Raw genomic sequence first — 7734 nt, 5'->3', positions numbered from 1 at the left:
ATTCATAACTTTAAGGCATAGACACTAGACACTAATGATCATGTAGTAAAGACACAAAACATAGTCAAACATAAAGCTCAAAACCAAAAACAGAAAAACAAATAGACAAGGAGATTAAAGAACGGGTCCACCTTAGTAAGGGTGACGTCATCTTCCTCTTGAAGAACCAATGGTGGTCTTGAGCTCCTCTATGTCTCTTCCTTGCCTTTGTTGCTCCTCCCTCATGGCTCTTTGATCTGCAGTCAAATGCTCTACCACTGAACTATAGACCCTTGAGATGAACCTCTCCATCTCTCATGACTCGAGGGTGGAAGCAAATTCCTTCCTTTTCCTCTTTCTAGAGGTTTCTCCGGCCTTAAGTGCCATAAATGGTTATGAAAAAACAGAAAGCAACGCTTTTTTCCACACCAAACTTAAAAGATTTGCTCGTCCTCGAGCAAAAGAAGAAAGAAGGGAGTAGAAGGAGAAGTGGAGGAGATGGAGGTTTGTGAATGGGTGGGTTTGGGAGGGGAATAGTTTGAATTTGAATGGTGAGGTAGGTGGGGATCTTGAGGAAGAGTGAATGAGGTGATTGGTGAAGGGTATTTGGGAAAGAGTGTTATGAAAATGTGTGAGGGAGAGAGAGAATGAGTTGAGGTTGGTGGGGATCCTGTGGGGTCTACAGATCCTGAGGGGTCAAGAAATTCTCATCCCTGCTCCATTTAGGCGTGCAAAACACCCTTTGAGTGCAATTCTGGCGTTAAACGCCAGGTTGCATCCTGTTTTTGGCGTTTAACGCCAACTCTTCTTCCCTTTCTGGAGTTTAACACCAACTTGGTGCTCTGTTCTAGCGTTAAACGCCAGCTTGTTGCTTCTTTCTGGCGTTAAACGCCCGGAATGGTGCCAGACTGGGCGTTTAACGCCCATTTTGCTACTCTTACTGGCGTTTAAATGCCAGTAAGTCTGTCCTCCAGGGTGTGCTATTTTTTATGCTGGTTTTGATTCTGCTTTAATTCTGCAGCTGTTTTTATGACTCCACATGATCATCAACCTAAAGAAAACATAAAATAACAATGGAAAATGAAATGAAAAAGTAATTAACATAGATAATTAAGATTGGGTTGCCTCCCAATAAGCGCTTTTTTACTGTCAATAGCTTGACATTACTGAGCCTTATAGTTTGCAATGTCTGCAAACCACGAAGCTTCCTGAATAGCAAACAATTGCTCATCCAGAAAGGTTTCAGAGATCTCAGTAGGAGGGAGGGACGCTCCTGCTACTGGTTCTATCCGGGACAGGTGATCAGCTACTTGATTTTCTGTCCCTTTTTCTGTCTCTTATTTCTATATCAAACTCTTGCAGAAGCAACACCCATCTTATGAGTCTGGATTTTGAATCCTGCTTTGTGAGGAGATATTTTAGAGTAGCATGGTCAGTGTACACAATCACTTTTGATCCTACTAAGTAAGATCTGAACTTGTCAATGGCATAAACCACTGCAAGCAATTCCTTTTTTGTGGTTGTGTAATTTTTCTGTGCATCATTTAAAACACGGCTAGCATAGTAAATGACGTGCAGAAGCTTGTCATGCCTCTGTCCCAATACTGCACTAATAGCATGGTCACTGGCATCACACATTAATTCGAATGGTAATGTCTAGTCTGGTGCAGAAATGATAGGTACTGTGACCAACTTAGCTTTCAGAGTCTCAAAGGCCTGCAAACACTTTGTGTCAAAGACAAATGGTGCGTTAGCAGCTAGCAGATTACTCAGAGGTTTTGCAATTTTTGAAAAATTCTTTATGAATCTCTTGTAGAATCCTACATGCCCCAGAAAACTTCTGATTGCCTTACATTGGTGGGTGGTGGTAATTTTTCAATTACCTCTACCTTAGCTTGATCCACCTCTATTCCTTTGTTCAAAATTTTATGCCCAAAGACAATTCCTTCAGTCACCATAAAGTGACAATTTTCCCAGTTTAAAACCAGGTTAGTCTCTTGGCACCTTTTCAGAACAAGTGCTAGATGATCAAGACAGGAGCTGAATGAGTCTCCAAATACTGAGAAGTCATCCATGAAGACTTCCAGAAATTTTTCCACCATATCAGAGAAAATAGAGAGCATGCATCTCTGAAAGGTTGCTGGTGCATTACACAGACCAAAAGGCATCCTTCTATAGGCAAATACTCCATATGGACATGTGAATGCTGTTTTCTCTTGATCCCGAGGATCTACTACAATTTGGTTATAGCCTGAATATCCATCCCAAAAGTAGTAATAGTCATGACCTGCTAGTCTTTCTAGCATCTGGTCTATGAATGGTAAAGGAAAATGATCCTTTCTGGTAGTTGTATTGAGCCTTCTATAATCAATACACATACGCCACCCTATAACTGTTCTTGTAGGAACCAGTTCATTCTTTTCATTATGAATCACTGTCATGCCTCTCTTTTTGGGTACAACTTGGACAGGGCTCACCCAGGGGCTATCAGAAATAGGATAAATAATCCCAGTCTCTAGTAATTTAGTGACCTCTTTCTGCACCACCTCCTTCATGGCTGGATTCAACCGCCTCTGTGGTTGAACCACTGGCTTAGCATTATCCTCCAATAGGATCTTATGCATGCATCTGGCTGGGCTAATGCCCTTAAGATCACTTATGGACCACCCAAGAGCTGTCTTGTGTGTCCTTAGCACCTGAATTAGTGCTTTCTCTTCCTGTGGCTCTAAAGCAGAGTTTATGATTATAGGAAAAGTGTCACCTTCTCCCAGAAATGCATATTTCAAGAATGGTGGTAGTGGTTTGAGCTCGGGTTTAGGAGGTTTCTCCTCTTCATGAGGAGTTTTCAGAGGTTTTTTTATTTCCTCTGGTTCCTCCAAATCAGGCTGAACATCTTTAAAGATGTCCTCTAACTCTGATTCGAGACTCTTAGCCATGTTGATCTCTTCTACTAGGGAGTCAATAATATCAACGCTCATGCAGTCTTTTGATGTGTCTGGATGCTACATAGCTTTGATAACATTCAACTTAAAGTCATCCTCATTGACTCTCAGGGTTAATTCCCCTTTTTGGACATCAATGAGGGTTCGTCCAGCTGCTAGGAAAGGTCTTCCTAGAATGAGAGTTGCACTCTTGTGCTCCTCTATTTCCAGCACTACAAAGTCAGTGGGAAAGGCAGATGGCCCAACCTTGACAATCATGTCCTCAATTACGCCTGATGGATATTTAATGGAGCCATCAACAAGTTGAAGATAGATCTGGGTTGGTTTGACCTCTTCAGTCAAGCCAAGCTTTCTGATAGTGGATGCAGGGATTAGGTTGATACTTGCCCCAAGATCACATAGAGCTATTTTGATACAAGCACCCTCTAATGTGCATGGTATCGTAAAGCTTCCGGGATCCTTAAGCTTCTCTGGTAAGCTTTTCAGAATGACTGCATTGCATTCTTCAGTGAGAAAAACTTTTTCAGTTTCTCTCCAATCCTTCTTATGACTTAAGATCTCTTTCATGAACTTAGCATAAGAGGGTATTTTCTCAAGTGCCTCTGCAAATGGAATCTTTATTTCAAGAGTCCTGAGATAGTTGGTGGACGAAATTGTGATTCCTATTTTTGTGCCTTTTGGCATCATTGTGAAATTATTCCTTTTAGAAATTGACCTTCTTTCACAACTCCGTTCAACTAACCAGCAAGTGTACTGGGTCGTCCAAGTAATAACCTTACGTGAGTAAGGGTCGAATCCACAGAGATTGTTGGTATGAAGCAAGCTATGGTCACCTTGCAAATCTCAGTTAGGCAGATTAAAAAGGTAATAGTGACAATTGGATTGTTAAATAAAAAAGAATAGTAAAAGGGATAGAGATACTTATGCAGATTCATTGGTAGGAATTTCAGATAAGCGGAATGGAGATGCTGTAGAGCTCTCGGACGCCTGCTATCCCATTGCTTCTACTCAATCCTTCTTACTCCTTTCCATGGCAAGCTTTGTATAGGGGTTCACCATCAACTGTGGCTACTTTCATCCTCACGGGGAAATATCCTGTGCGGCTGTCACTCGCACAGCTAACCAGTCTGGAGGCATCACCCATGGTTGATAGCTACATCCCATCCTCGCAGTGAAAGCTAATGCTCACGCACTCTGTCACAGTACGGCCAATCACCGGTTGGTTCCCTCCCCTACTGGAATAGAATCCCTCTTTTGCGTTTGTCACTAACGCCCAGCAGGTTACAGGTTTGAAGCACGTCACAGTCATTCATGAACGGAATCCTACTCGGAATACCACAGACAAGGTGAGACTTTCCGGATTCCCAGGATCCTACTCGGAACACCACAGACAAGGTTGGACTTTCCGGATCCAGACAAATGCCGCCATCTATCTAGCTTATACCACGAAGATTCTGTTGGGGAATCTAAGAGATACACATTCACGCCTTGTTGCATGTAGAACGGAAGTGGTTGTCAATCACGCGCGTTCATCAGTGAGAACAATAATGAGGGTTATCTAACTCATCATCATTCATCATGTTCTTGAGTACGAATGAATATCTTGGAATAAGAATAAGATAGAGAATTGAATAAAAGAAAATAGAACTTCATTAATCTTTGAGGTACAGCAGAGCTCCACACCCTTAATCTATGGTGTGCAGAAACTCCACCGTTAAAAATACATAAGTGAAAGAGGTCCAGGCATGGCCGAATGGCCAGCCCCCCTAAACGTGATCAATGATTTCCTAAGATGAAGAATAAAACAAAACTGAGACCAAAGATGTCTAATACAATAGATAAATGTCCTATATATACTAGACTAGCTACTAGGGTTTACATGAGTAAGTAATTGATGTATAAATCCACTTCCGGGGCCCACTTGGTGTGTGCTTGGGCTAAGCTTGATCTATCCACGAGCTGAGGCTTCTCTTGGAGTTGAATTTCGAGTTATGATGTGCTTTGGGCGTTCAACTCCGGATCATGACGTTTTTCTGGCGTTTAACTCCAGAAAGGAGCGTGTACTTGGCGTTCAACGCCAAGTTGCGTCGTCATTCTTCGAATAAAGTATGGACTATTATATATTGCTGGAAAGCCCTGGATGTCTACTTTCCAACGCCGTTGAGAGCGCGCCATTTAGAGTTCTGTAGCTCCAGAAAATCCATTTCGAGTGCAGGGAGGTCAGAATCCAACAGCATCAGCAGTCCTTTTGTTAGCCTTTTTCAGAGTTTTGCTCAAATCCCTCAATTTCAGTCAGAATTTACCTGAAATCACAGAAAAACACACAAACTCATAGTAAAGCCCAGAAATGTGAATTTAACATAAAAACTAAGGAAAACATCCCTAAAAGTAGCTCAAACTTACTAAAAACTATATAAAAACAATGCCAAAAAGCGTATAAATTATCCGCTCATCAATAGTCTGCAAAGCGAACAAATTGTTTATCTTGTTTCTCTTGGCGGAGTTTTTGAGGATAAGGCATCTTGGCTTTATACTCTTCAACCTTAGTTGCTACAGGTTTATTTCCTACATAGATGGTTGGAGCAGCCTGCTTAAGGGGGTTATTATCAGCACTTGCAAGTGTCTGACCCCTCTTTGGCATTTGAACGCCAGGAATAGGAGCTGAATGAGTGTTTAACGCCAGATTCGCACCCTTTTCTGGTGTTTGAACGCTAGATTTGGGCATCCACTGGGCGTTTAACGCCAGTTTCTCACCATTTTCTGGCGTTTGAATGCCAGAATTTTTTCTCTCTGGGCCCTTACTGTCCTCAGAGGGATTTTGGGCAGTGGTTTGTTTATTCTCTGTCAGATATTCCTTTCTTAGCTTTCTGCTACTTTGAGTTGAGGTATTTAATATTTTTTCACTTCGTAATTGAACTGCTTGGCACTCTTCTGTTATCTGTTTTGATAATTGCTGTTTTGTCTAATTCAATTGTCTTTCCATATTCTGATTATCATTTCTGGTTTCTTGTAGCATCTCCTTAAATTCTGCTAACTGTTTTGTTATGGAAGATAGTTGCTGATTGAGTTCAGCAACTTGTTCCTGAGGACTAAAGTCAGTGGATACTGCCTTAGCCTCTTCCTTCATGGAGGACTCATTACTTAAGTACAGATGCTGATTTCTAGAAACCGTATCTATGAGCTCTTGAGCCTCTTCAATCTTTTTTCTCATGTATATAGATCCACCAGCTGAGTGGTCTAGAGATATCTGAACTTTTTCTGTAACTCCATAGTAGATGTCTAACTGCACCCACTCTGAAAACATTTCAGAGGGGCATTTCCTTAGCATCTCTCTATACCTCTCCCAGGCATCATAAAGAGATTCATTATCCCCTTGTTTAAAGCCTTGGATATCCAGCCTTAACTATGTCATCCTTTTAGGAGGGAAATATTGATTCAGGAATTTGTCTGACAACTGTTTCCATGTTCTTATGCTTGCTGTGGGTTGGTTATTTAACCACCTCTTAGCTTAGTCTTTTACAACAAATGGAAATAGTAATAATCTGTAGACATCCTGATCTACTTCCTTATCACATATTGTGTCAGTAATTTGTAAGAACTGTGCCAGAAACTTAGTAGATTCTTCTTGTGGAAGACCGGAATACTGACAATTTTGCTGCACCATGATAATGAGTTAAGGATTTAATTCAAAACTACTGGCTCTGATGGAGGGTATACAAATACTACTTCTATATGAAGCAGTAGTGGGGTTAGCATATGACCCCAAAGTGCTTCTGGACTGTTTATTCCCACTTAGGTCCATGATGGAGAAAGGAAAATGATGTAAATTGTGAATAAAATATGTATATATATATATATATATTTTAAATATTGAGATTAAAATAAATTAAACTAGAATAAATGAAAAAATAAATACAAATTAAAAAATTAGAAAAATAAATAAAGGAAAATTCAAAACTAAAATAATTAATTAACTAAAAAAGATTTGAAAAATTTTGGGTATAATTTTAGAAAATTGAGGAGAGAGAAAGTGGTTAGGAAGTTTTGAAAAAGATATGTCTTAAAATTAAAGATACTTGTAAGAAAATAAAATAAAATAAAAGATTTGAAAAAGGTATGATTTTAAAATTTGAGATTAGAAAAGATAAGATAAGATTTTGAAATTTTAAAACTAAGATAAGATAAGATAACAATTTTTACAATAAAAATCTGAAATTTTAAAGGTAAATTTTGAAAATTCAAAAAAAAAAAGAGAAAAGATATTTTTGAATTTAATGAGGAAAGAAAAACACACAAAAGACACAAGATTTAAAATTTTTGGAGGGAAACATCAAGGGATACCAAACTTAAAAATTTTAAGATCAAAACACAAAGAAAACACAAGAACACCTTAAAGATTAAAAAGAACACTAAGAACAAGACTTAAGAAACTCAAAGAACACAAGAACACATAAAGAACACCAAATTTAAAATTTTTAGAAAACTAAAAATAGATTTTCGAAAATTAAAGAAAAATAACAAGAAAATACCAAACTTAAAAGCTTGACATAAAATTTAATCAAGGAAAATTAATTTTGAAAAAGGTTTTGAAAGGAAGATACCAAAATATCAAAAATTACTGTAATTAATAAATTATTGCACTCAAAGAAGCACCAAGTTACCAAGAACATAAACACAATGCTATAGCCAATTGAGTTAGAAATTTAACGTATTTTTGAAAAGGTATTTAATAAATTTTTTTGAATACTGATAATTTGAAAATACACAAGAAAAACAAGAAAACACGCAGAACAAGCAAAATTAAAGATCAAAC

Source organism: Arachis stenosperma, chromosome 10, assembly GCF_014773155.1.
Source record: "Arachis stenosperma cultivar V10309 chromosome 10, arast.V10309.gnm1.PFL2, whole genome shotgun sequence".
In the NCBI taxonomy this organism is placed as follows: Eukaryota; Viridiplantae; Streptophyta; class Magnoliopsida; order Fabales; family Fabaceae; genus Arachis; species Arachis stenosperma.
Note: the sequence above shows the minus strand (reverse complement) of the source record.